The sequence below is a fragment of the Protopterus annectens genome, chromosome 5.part0 (assembly GCF_019279795.1).
Source record: "Protopterus annectens isolate FY-2018-M chromosome 5.part0, PAN1.0, whole genome shotgun sequence".
Classification (NCBI taxonomy): Eukaryota; Metazoa; Chordata; order Ceratodontiformes; family Protopteridae; genus Protopterus; species Protopterus annectens.
The window spans coordinates 1781861887-1781875174 of record NC_056735.1 but is presented as its reverse complement, the minus strand read 5'-3'; positions in this window follow the sequence as shown (position 1 = coordinate 1781875174).

The window sequence follows — 13288 nt, the reverse complement described above, 5'->3', positions numbered from 1 at the left end:
CAACTCTGTGTCTAATCTTGAAGCTTTAACTGGTGCCTGGGAAATAATTTCTTCTTTGTCAAAATGATAAATTAATTTTAATGAAGAACTACACATTTTACTTTGTTCCTCTAGATTATGTTCATTTTGAGATGTATGGTGATTTATTTTCTTCTTGAAACAATCTGTTGCATTATGTTAAATTAAGAAAACCTTACATGTTTGAAGATCTTGGCTTTCTATTGCCTTATAAGTCTGATTGTTTTAACATTTTAGTAAATTGATGAAAACAAAGTGCAGCAAACAAAACCACTGTTTAATTTCTGGTATTATAAGGCACAACGTTTGATGTGATTTACTATTTATTTTAAAATTAGAACAGCATATGTGGCTTGGGGGGGAGGGTTCTTGTTGAATGACTAAGTTGAAAAGCTCTGATTGCCTCTCTAATAATATAACTTGTGGTTTGGATCACTCCCAGAAAGTATGAACTGTCTTGATTAAAGTATGATGAAAAGTAAAGTTAAAGTAATACTTGTATGAGACTGGTCCAGTTAGCCCTATAATGCATTGTTCAGCAAAGGAACATAATCTCTGGTTGCCTTGTCTTATAGCAAAAAAAGTAATTCTACAGTTTGACTTGTATAAATCCAGACTGGTCAGATCAAATGAATGAATTTAAAAAGTGACTCACTAGTCAGTGAGCAGTAGCTGAAGCTTGTAACTTCAATGGTGAAACTGTACAGGAGATGGGAGTGGAAGGTAAACAGTGACACGTGCACATACAGACAAAATGCCAGGATGAAGACTTAAATACCATGTGCACAAGGAAGCATTTTTAACAGAATAAGATATTTTTACATTATACAGGGCAAGATGCAAGTGGTAAGGCAAGGGCATAAGCTGAAAAAGCTGTCACAGATGGACACAAGGGAGGCAGGCAACAAACAGCACACACATAGGAAGATAGATGTCACAGCATAACCAGAGCAGAAAATTTAACAATTTGAAACATCAGCAATCAGTGGCATATTCTTCAGGTAGAGTATACATGAATGATAATTAGGTAGTGTGGCCCACAAACATGTGTTGATATTGACATAAAATGTTTGTTTGACACACAATGGATAGGGGACAAAACAGACATTTACTGGCAGACATTTTTACCCCAGGATTAACGGCAGGGGACTAAGACAAAGAAGAGGTACTAATAGTATTCCCCAGATAGCAATATAGGACACAGACTGCCATCCTGTGCTCAGAGTCACTCAAGGTGACCCCCCCTGCATTTTCATCAAACTGGAGTGCCTTTATTCAATAAGGGGTTTAAAATTTGTTCCTGGTTCTACATTACATTTTAAAGTAATATTATTATGTTTGCTAGAAATATAGATAATAAGGTATATTTTGTAAAACTGACAAAAGTGACAATGCATTGCGTCTTTGCACATGGCATACAATTTGCCAATTATTTCATAGAAGCTTGATAATCACATTTACCAAGTCCATGGGATTCACTAATGCTTACACAAAGTGTACACCATTCTGAGTGAACAGATAGCATAAGCATAACTCACACCTTCATTCTCCTAATTTTAGTTTTCCAGATTTTCTTGCCACCTTAAATATCAAGGGTGATTCATAAAGGTTACCACAAAATGTAGACTACATGTACACTTACTGTAATCTTTCTGTGTGAACAGAAAGCACAAAAAGTGTAATAAGGATGTTCTTGAATACAGATTGTGTGCACTAAGTAATGAATCTGGACAGTTACTTCATTTAACTGCACTCTAAATGAATATGCAGCTGTTAAGTGTTTACACAATAATAAAAGTACCAGTATTAAGCTAGCAAATAAAGGAGTAACTTGTATTTATAGATGCAGATTATTCCATTAATTCCATAATGAATTTACTACAGGATAAAATGCATATGAACAAACTGGTTTTTGTAAATTGTTTAATGTATATCATAATTTAAATAAATTACTGGAGGAATCTGTACTGATTTTATTTTTGTGTGACTGCCTATAACCACAAAGGAGAAAAACAGGTGTTTATCCAAACACATATGGACATCCAAATATACACAAAGATGTTGATACTCACTGTATGTCTTGCGGTTTCTGGGCAGGGCTATGCTACAGAATCCATATCAGATGTTATTGTTTATTGTCTGAAACCTGTTATTGTTAAATATGATGTACATTACTAGTACAAGACATTTTAAAACCACTGAAAATGTAATCTGTAAAAGTAACATTTAAGTCATTTTCTGTATTGGCTAATTATATCATACAAGCATCCCTCATGAAGAGAATATGTAGATTGTTGAATGGCTTCTAAATGTGGTTTTCTGTTATACCGTACCTATCCATCTTTTTAAGAATTTATTGCATTATAATTGCTTTTCTTTGAATCACAGCATATGCTGTGACAGCTTAAAGATACTTTTCATCCATAGCATCTAATTATGCACTAGGAAAAGGAAACAAACTCATGAATGATGACACCATCTAAAATGTACACATTATATGACATGAGCAAGAGAACTACACCAATTATGTTAGTTTACTGAATATTTTACATCATGTTTAAGTAAATAATTGTTCTTCATCTGCATACATTGTAATAAGTTTAGTCTAAAATGGGGGTAGGGACTCCTGAGCTGCAATCAACAGCAGAGGAAGACTAACACCGTGTGTAAAATGAAATAAAAAAAGAGACACAAAGAAATCTATCCTAATAACATATATTTACAGAGAGAGACTATTACACCATTTCAACTTGCAAAAATGATCACAGGTGTTGTGACAATGTGAGGTATTGCCAGCTATGCCATGAAAAGTATGGCAGTGGATGTGTAACATATGCCAGCATAGATAGCTGGAGTTTTGTAAAGAATTATATGTCATTTGTATATCAAACTGATTTGTATAGGTGCTTGTGTTGAAAATGTATTTGTAAAGCTGCTAGTGTTAAAAAATGAATTAACAGTGGGTCATACTGGACAGAAAAAAGAAATACACCTGTATGCCAGACTGTTTTATAACTTTTGAAATTAGTATTGTAACAGGGGATACTGGAACAAAAGAGGTTAAGATTAGACCCAGCTAACTTTTAGAAAAATATCCTGAAATTAAATTACTTAATTTAGGCCATAAAGATTGTATCTCACAGGTCTCAATGCAACCAGAGACAAAACATCTGTACTAGGAAACATTCTGTATTGTCCTTGGGGGTAAACTAATGGCTACTCTGGAAGGGTGGAAGTTTGAAATTGTTTTATGAATTCCAGAAGCCACAACACATCTTAGCAATCTGTGTGAGATTGTGGTTCAGTTTCTAGTAAAGGGGGGGTAGTATGGGAACCAGAAGTCAGATGACCAGATGTATATGATGTCATTCTGTAATCTATGACTAAAATGATGCTTTAATACTAGATGAGACAGAAGTCTCAGAGCAGTCTGTTTTCTGAACCCTGACATAGAAGGATCACTCACCCACTTCATCTTACCTTGCTTTAGGAAGTAACCAGGGAATAGTAATTCTTTAGATCAGTCAGGAAAATATAGTGAGATTTGTTAATTACTGTTTTTCTGTGACTGAAACTCTGATGTTTATTGTAAATAGATATTTAGTATTTTCATGTTCTTTTATTATATATTATTAAATATATTTAAACTTTCCATTGTGGCTGGTCCTTTAGAGAATATGTTAACCTCTGAGAGTACTTATATTTATTTGGTGACACTGTGGCCACTGTTTGGTCAACATTACCATTTATACTAGTATTAATTTTACTCAATATAATTGGGTGTTCTTGTAAGATCCTTAGAGTAGCTGGCTTTGGAGTGTCTGGTGGCAGTGACTACCTTATAGTCTGGAATAAGAGTAGCAGAGCAAGTAAATCTGTGATAGCCTTTCCCAGGTGTGCATGTGTGTGTGTGTGTGTGTGTGTGTGTGTGTGTGTGTGTATCTGCAAATTAAATCTCAAAGAGTGTGTGTATCAGCTGCTTTGGATAGGGACATAAAATACTGGTTTCACAGAAAGAGTGGTGGAGGATTTGGCTTGGACACTCAGCTGTGCCATTGAGGAGTCTTACTGGGGGATTGGAGAGACAGAGAGAGAAACCCAGCCCTTGGACTGAGTGTGTTCCCTGTCTGCTCTTAAGGGAAATTGTGCTTGATGCTAAGAGCTGCATCTGGAAATACTGTGTGTATCTATTTTTGTTCCAAGTGAAAGTCCTTCACTGGTGTCAGTGGTAAGGATTCAGGCTCCTTGATTACTGGCCCAGAGGAGGGACATCACATGTGTATTCAGCAAACAAAAGACAGTTAGACTCCTATTCTTCTTGGGCTGAATGTGAAAATCATCATCAGTTAGTCCACCTGAAATACAGCAGTGCAAATGTTGGTGGATACTAATAGGAATCCTAATAAAATGATTTATGGTGAATGCAGAATAAAATTAATCAATAATTACTGGATATTTTAGAAAATAAATGGAAAAGAAATCTAAGTGTTTTGATGATGCCAACTCTGTAAGTACAAACCATATTGAGCAAACAAGGGTATAACAACAACTTGCCATATCACTTTTAATAGTTAAAGGAAGCCACTGTCAAAACTGGAAAACTTCAAGTTATACAGAAATTGCAGAGGAAGTACTACATATTCTCAACCACATTAGAGCTTTAACTAAAGATATCTGCCAATAGGTGTTTTTCCTTCCTCCTTTGATAAATGTTAGTAATACAAAGGAATGAAAACAATTCAAATGCAGGTACAGTTATTTACCATTTAACTACATCCTCTTCTTTCTCTATACATATGCGATATCTCCAGTGTGCAGATATCAACTTCATTATGTGCTTATTTATTACATATGCAATATCTCCAGTGTGCAGATAACTTCATTATGTGTTTATTTATTGCATCTGTTGTCTTTGTTGTATGGCTGAGACAGCAACCCTTTTACAGCAGTTACCCAGGGTTTGTAACATCATAACTAAATAAAGAAATATTGTAAAATACAGTGGCATTGTATAATTTAGCAATAATCCAAGATTTACCCACAGGTGTTGTAGTTTGATCATGATGGCAAAGCAAACCTTAGTTGCCTACTGGGCAATCTTGGCAAATCACTTAATCAGACATTGCTCCCAGGATGGTGTGTTCAGTGGATCTACCTGGTTAATAAATAGGATTACCATTATTATTCTTAATATAACCCTAAAATGGAAACACTCGCACATGCATTTCTACCCCTCACCCCCAAAGCTGAAACATTTGGTATAATTGGAATTATGGGAGGGTTGCCAGGATAATGAGAGAGTGCGGGTGATGAAGGGTGGTTGGAATGTTAAGAAGGACAAAGAAAGAAGTGCAGAAAAGTACACCGCAAGTTGGATTTGGTAGAGGCTAAGTAAGTGCTGGACGTAAGTGAGATGCCAGGAGTGGAAGTACTTGGAAAATGATAGTAGCAGTGGTGGCAGTGGAGACAGGATTACAGAGTTAAAGAAGGTAGGTGGAAGTGGGGAGTGACAGATAAGTAGTACTGTGTAATAGGCATTTTTATCCCCCTCTCTCACCCTGTAACTTGTATAAGGTTAGTATAGTTGCAATCTACAAAATCACTGGTGCTCATCCAGATAAAGAATGAGATTCATACACAAGCATTGCATGTCTACATAGACATTGGATTGTGCCAGCAATCTGAGCAAAAGGTCACATAATTAAAGAGAAGCATAGTGCTAATGGGGAAAGTACTGCCAAGCTGATGTATTGCATTACAGGTGATGATGTAAATCACAAAGAAGGTAGGACAGCAAGTCGTGATCAATGTGTGCTCACATGTGCAACGTGGTGCTGCACAATTATATCTCCTGCTCATCTGGTTCAAAAACATAAACACAGTGGCCACCAGGATATTCCACTGGAGGTGTGCACAGCAAAATGCCAACCCTATTTATTATATATATGAGGAAGAAATAGGTCAGATAGGAATGTATGAAAGGGGAGAGCAGTAGTCGGGGGAAGCACACAAGGGTAGTCATAAGGTATGAAAGGTTCGGAGAAGGAAGCATAGTTTTTTCATGGAATGAGACTCTTTTGTAATATTTAGAAAATAGAGCTGGATGAGAAAAGTAGTGAGGGATGGCTGTGAATGGGATACAAGGAAGAGGTCAGGTAGCAGGGGCAAATAGAAAGACATAAAACACAGACTCACAATGGCAGAGGTGGTAGACACAAAAGTTAGGAAGGACAGTGTAAGGATGTTAATCAAACAACTCCACAAGCCATGCTAGAAAACATTCAACATTGCCAAGGTGAGCATCCTGCTGCCTCCACACCTTGGAAGCCATCAGTCTCTACAAATGATGCTGAGACACTACAGCATACTGGTCTGGACCACATTTAGAAGAGGAGACCTCACCCCTTCCTGATAAGGGCACATTTAGAAGAGGAGACCTCACCCCTTCCTGATAAGGGATGACAGAGTGTACCCATGACCACCTCTGGGAAGGGAACCATCACTTCCCTGCTGACAGGCAGACCTGTCGGCCACTGGTGACCCAATACTAGATGGCATTGGCTGAAGCAGACTTAGATCAGTGTGGTCTCACCTCTTAGTCTTTCATAGCTGGACCTGCTGAAGGATGACCCAATGCCAAAACATGATTACATACATATGCTACAAATACATCACAGTTTTAGGGGATAGGCATATATGTCATACACACCTCGCTACCAGAGAAGTCATTCCCATCCTCTTTGACATCCAGCCATATTAAGCTGTCACTGCTCATTCACTAGAAAACAAATTACACAATCCTAATTACACAACCCTAATTGCACACTCCTAATTATACACTTAAAAGACTTAAGATAGCAGAAGACAACAGTACTGAAAAAATGCTCATAGTATATTTCAGGCTCCCACTCCTGAGCCTCTACATCCCACTGGCAAAGCAAGACAGGGTTGTTATTTATTTATTTATTTAACATGTGTTAACCTGGTAAGTGGACAGGGCTGAGGGCCCTTGTCAGCCATGACCTGGGCCAAAGCAAGATACATATAGCAAAAACATAACAATCAATTATGAAGTATATTGAAGAAATGTGTATGATAAAAAGGCAGACATTTACAACTGCATTAAGTGCAGAAGGAAAGTTTAAGACAAAGCCTGCAACAATAAGGTTCACATACTGTCCTTATACACACACACACACACACACACACATATATATATATATATATATATATATATATATATATATATATATATATACACACACACACATATATATATATATATATATATATATATATACATACACACACACACACACACACACAGTATCATTACATCCGAGTGACACCTCCAGGTGCATCTGCAGTTAACCAATACTGGCACCTCTAGGTGTCAAACTTTGCTTGTTCATATTTGCATCAATAATTCTAAAGCCATGCTATGTAAAAGTTTTAAAAGATTTCATCTTAAAACTTACATAATGGCAAACTAACTGCATTAATATCTGACCTCAAATAGATAGGCAATTTATATTAACTGTTGATTTAATACTAATTTATATAGATATAATTTTCACATTTTTCTAAATATCTCAACAACCAAGTAACATAGACAGAACTCCTTAGCCTCATATGAAAGCTCTCAGCTAGATGAATAAAATGCTGCTGACAGTATGTGTGTAACTTGAGTGTTTACTGAGATATTGTAAGTTGTTTGTAAAATATTATAAATGTAATAGTTATTGTGTTTAATGTGACATAAAATTCGGTTTAAGACATAGAACCTAAAGAATACTACCACTATAAAAATAGTTTATGCTGAAGAGTTTGCCAGTTTTACTTTCATAAATCCTATGGTTCCACAAATATGAACATTTGTTTGAAATGTGAAGACATAATTTGATTCTGTCAAAAGGCTTAGGCTCCACCTATTGGAAGTTACAGTGCAAACTTCCTGAGCTCCATTGGAGTGCATGATATATATGGGTCTACTCAATTTAATCGAGTAGCCCATATGCTGACCTCCAAAATGTTGACTGCAAAAAGTCAACACGATACCATGCAGGCACTGAGAAAGAACCTCAGCACATGTAACAAATAATATTGTTTTTTTCAGGGAGGCATGCACCCCTACACCACCACACCCCTTGCTAATTATATATAATTACTCCAAGATCTCACAGTCCTGGGGAAAGGAAATATTCTCTTACCTGGGGATTTTCGGTATCGCACATTTGTTGACCACCTGTCTGGTTGACCAAATCGTGCCAGTCTCCTGGGTGATGACATTCTGTCATTTTGACACGATGTCAGACACCCATATACATTTTACATATATATATATATATGGGTCTAGGACTATTGAACGAAAGTTCAATAGTCTGAAACCTCATCTACCAAACACACTTTCCCCTACTTTAATATTTTCACTCCGAGGTTGCACTACAGTAGAGAAAAGGGAATATTCCCTTATCCCCACTGTACTACAATCTCAGCAACAGCCATTCCCCCACGATTTCCCTTACTTTTCAGCATATTTCTGTGAAAGTGCTTTTTCGGTGAAAAGCATTTTCGCGAAAGTATGCCCGGCCGTTTCAGTTTCGGTGAAACGGCCATTTGGGGAACAGTACGAGACCTATATATATATATATATATATATATATATATATATATATATATATATATATATATATATATATATATATTTATATAAGCAAAACTCAAAAGGACTAAACTCTGCTATATATTTAATTAAGGTGGCTGAGTAGTATTTATGTTGATGTACATAATGTCAACATGGATTAATTGACATTATGTCAACACACTACTATGCATGTTCTGAACATTAATCTTGGCACATTCAAAAATTTAAAGAAAAAACACAAAGAAAGTATTGTTTTTTGCAAGGGGGGCATGCACCCCTGCACCCTCCACATCCAGTGCTAATTAAATATTTAACTCCTAGATTGCACAATCCTGGGGAAATGGAATATTCCCCTATTTGGGGATTGTAAAATTCAAACACCTGTTGATCATCTTTTAGTCAACCAAGTTGTGTCGACTAAACAGGTGTCGACCAAAGTACCATTCGACAAAATGCGACCCATACACACACTTAAATACTTTTCTAGAATTGCATTTGTGTTTGTTTTGTTTGTTGACTAAGATGTTCAACTAGGCAGTAAATACTTGTTGTACAGGCAAGAGGACAAAAGCTCAGGAAGTGTAGCTGGCATAAAGAGACTGTTAACCAGGCAAAGAAATTGAAAAGACTGACCATATATTTCTGCCCAATATCAAAAGTAACACCCAAAAGTTAGCTATTTTGAGAATGTACTTACTACAAATATGATTTCTCACAAGGAACTGCCCTCCTTATAATTTATCCATTCCTGTGTAACAGAAGCTCCAAACAATTTTATATCCACATCAAAAAATAAGAAACGATGGTGTCATAACCTGTTTATGGACTTAGTGCAAATATGTCTTACTGCTTTGTCTTTTATTCAGGACTATAAGTGTAGCATTTTTTTCCTTTTCCAAAATTTCATACATACCATTGTCTTCACATCTCTCAATATTTTAATAATGAAATGCAAGTGGCAATATATAGTTTTAGTGATGAATTTTAAAATAATAATAATACAATTTATATATTTTTTCATGGAACACAAATCAACATACTTAAGGACACAAATGACTATTAGTCAAAGCCTCAAACCATAAGTTGTTCTGAAAATTAATAAAAGAAATAGATTATCGATCAATGATTTTTGTGGCAAAGCAGTGAGGAATGAATCCACTAAATGACAATCATTTGAGTTTCAGACTTCATAGAAATAGATGGTAACTGTGATGCTTCCCCACCTGGGCCAGTAATCAAGGAGCCTAAATCCTCACCACTGACACTGGAGAGGGACGCTCACTTGGAACAAAATGGATACACGCAGTATTTCCAGATGCAGCTCTCTGCATCAGCACAATTTCACTTAAGAGCATACAGGGAACACACTCGGTCTGGGGGCTGGTTTTGTCTCCCTCTCTCTCAAGGCTGCCAATAAGACCAAACATTGCTACAGCTGTAGAAGTGAGTCCTGAGCTGAGTGTCCAAGCCAAGTTCTCCAGCACTCTCTCTGTGAAACCATTGGTCTGTATCCTTGCTCCAAGCAGCTGACAAACACAATATTTGAGATTTGATTTTCACACACACACACACACACACACACACACACACACACACACACACACACACACACACACACACACACACACACACACACACACACACTTGGGAAAGGCTGACATAGATTTACTAGCTATGCCCATTTCTGCCCAGACAATAAGGTAGTTACACTGCCACCAGACATTACAAAGCAGCTACTCTAAGATTCTTACAAGGGTACCCAATTATACTGACTAAAATTAATATTAATACAAATTATATTGTTTGACCAATGCAGTAAGGCTTTCAGGAGTGGCCACGGAGTCACCAAATAGATATAAGTACTCTCAAAAGCTAAAATATTCTCAAAATGACCAGCCACAATGAAAAGTTTAAATATATTTAGTAATAATAAAAGTACATGAAAATATGGAATACCTATTTACAATAAACACCAGAGTTTCAATCACTGGAACTATTAAAATAATACAGATGAATAGATTTACACAGCTACAGAAAAATAATACTGAACTAATCTCACTATATTTTCCTCCTTGAAGGCTTTTGGGCCGAGACGTCAGAGAGAGAAGCTATTCTTAGTTTTTATTAAACTGTTCGGTGGAACTTGTGGTTGTTGTTTTTTCCGCATTGTGCTTGCTCCAGGTTGCTGTTGTTATATTCACTATATTTTCCTGTCTGATCTAAAGAATTACTATTTCATGGCCACTTACTAGAGCAAGACAAGATGAAGTGGGTGAGTAATCCTTCTACATCAGGTTTGAAATACAGACTGATCTGAGACTTCTGTCATATCTGGTATTAAAACATTATTTTAGTCCTGGAGTACAGAATGACATCACATACATCTGGTCATCTGACTTATGGTTCCCATACTACCCCCCTTTACTAGAAACTGAACCAGAATCTCACACATATGTGTTACTATGCACACAGATACAGCTTTGCTAAGAAGTGTTATAGCATTTGGAAGCCATAAAACCATTTTAAGACTCCCACCCTTCCAAGGTAGCAATTAGTTTACTGCTTAAGACAATATAGAAGGCATCCTAGTACAGACTTTTTGTTTCTGGCTACACTGAGACCTGTGAGATACCATATTTAGTGCTTATACCAAGTAATTTAATTTCAAACTATTTTTCAAAGTTAGCTGGACTGAGATTGATATCTTCTCTTCCAGTATCCTCTGTTACAATATATTCATTTCAATAGTTATAACAGTATAGTCTGATATGCATGTATACGTCTTTTTTTTTTTTTTGTCCATCAGGACCCACTGTTGGTACATTTTTTAACACAAGCAACTTTATAAATAAATTTTCAACACAAGCACCTGTACAAATCAGTTTGCTATACAAATGTCACATAATTGTTTACAAAATTCCAGCTAGCAATGCTGGATTATGTTATACATCCAGTGCCCTACTTCTCCTGGCATAGCTGGCAGTACCTCACATTGTCACATCTCTCCCCCTTTGAAGACTCAAGCTAGTTTCTCAAGTGAGCCTGGAGAAACATTGCTTGAAGGACATAAACCTGTCTGGGAAGACATTATCACATATCCTGTCTTGAGATCCTATCTGCATTGGCATTGCTAACCCCACTATGGTGCTGCACTGTCATATTATATGCCTGCAACCCTAGGCTATACCTTAATAACTTGGCATTTTGCTGTCTGGCTTGATCTAGCCATGTTAAGGGATCATGGTCTGTAACTACAGTGAATTTCTATCCATACAGAGAGGATTGAATTTTATGCAGTGCCAATACTATGGCTAGACATTCTTTTCCTACAGCTTCATAACATTCCTCCCTGGGTTGGAGTCTATGGCTGAAATATACAACTGATTGCTCTTTTCCTCTGAGAAAACCTGGCTGAGTACAGCACCCACCTCTTGGTTCAAAGTATCTACCTGCACAACAAATTATTTGCTGTAATCTGAACTGGCTAACACAGGGGGTCCTCCCAAAGCCCTTTTAATCTTTTGGAATGCCTGCTCACAGACTGAGGTCCATACTACCTTATCTGGCCTGTTTTTCCTTGTCAGGTCTGTGAGTGGAGCAGCTGTTGTAATATAATTGGGAACAAACTCCCTATAGTACCCTGCTGTCCCCAAGAATGCCCTCACCTGCTTTTTGGTAACAGGGGCAGGCCATGCCTGAATAGCTTCCACTTTGGCAAGTTCTGGACTGATCTTACCATTCCCCACTCTATGTCCCAGGTAGGAGACCTGTGTCAAACCCACCTGACACTTACTGGGCTTAATGGTTAACCCTACACTTTGCAGTATGCCCAGGACCTCCCTGACATGCTGAAGGTGTTCAAGCCAGGAATGGCTGTAAATGGCAATATCATCCAGATAAGCAAGGCCATAATCTCCTGCTAGAATATGGTCTACCAGCCTCTGGAAGGTCACTGGGGCATTTTTCACCCAAAGGACATCTTTGTGAACTTGTATAATCCAACAAATGTCACAAAGGCTGACCTCTCTTTAGTGGTGGGAGGTAAGGGCACCTGCTAGTAGCCCTTGGTCAGATCAATAGTGGTAAGACATGTATTCGCATCCAGCTGCTCAAAGGCTTCATCTGTCCTAGGCATGGGGTAAGCATCTGACTCTCTGTGACTATTTAATTTTCTGTAGCCCACACAGAACCTGGTCCTGCCTTTTTTCTTTGGTGCCAGCTCCACTGGGGAGGCTTAGGGACTGTTGGATTCCTAGATTACTACTAGTTCCAATATTCCCTGTATCTCTTCCCTCAGAGTCTGTCTTACTCTCTCTGACATCCTGTAAGGGGCCTGCTTGATAAGTCTTTGGGGTCCTGTATCCATATGGTGCTGCACCAGGTGGGTGCACCAGGTTTCCCAGTGAACATGCCCCCAAACTCCTGTAACACTGCTCAGATTTCTCAAACCTGCATAGGGGATAGCTGCTGGGACACTGTTACCCCTTCCACTGAGGTATCAGTCTAAGCCTCACTGAGGAAATCAGTCACCCGATCCCCCTGAGACTCCTCCTGCCATCCAATGCAGATACTCAACACCAGGGCCTTCCTATCATTGTAAGGTTTCATCATGTTAACATGGTACAA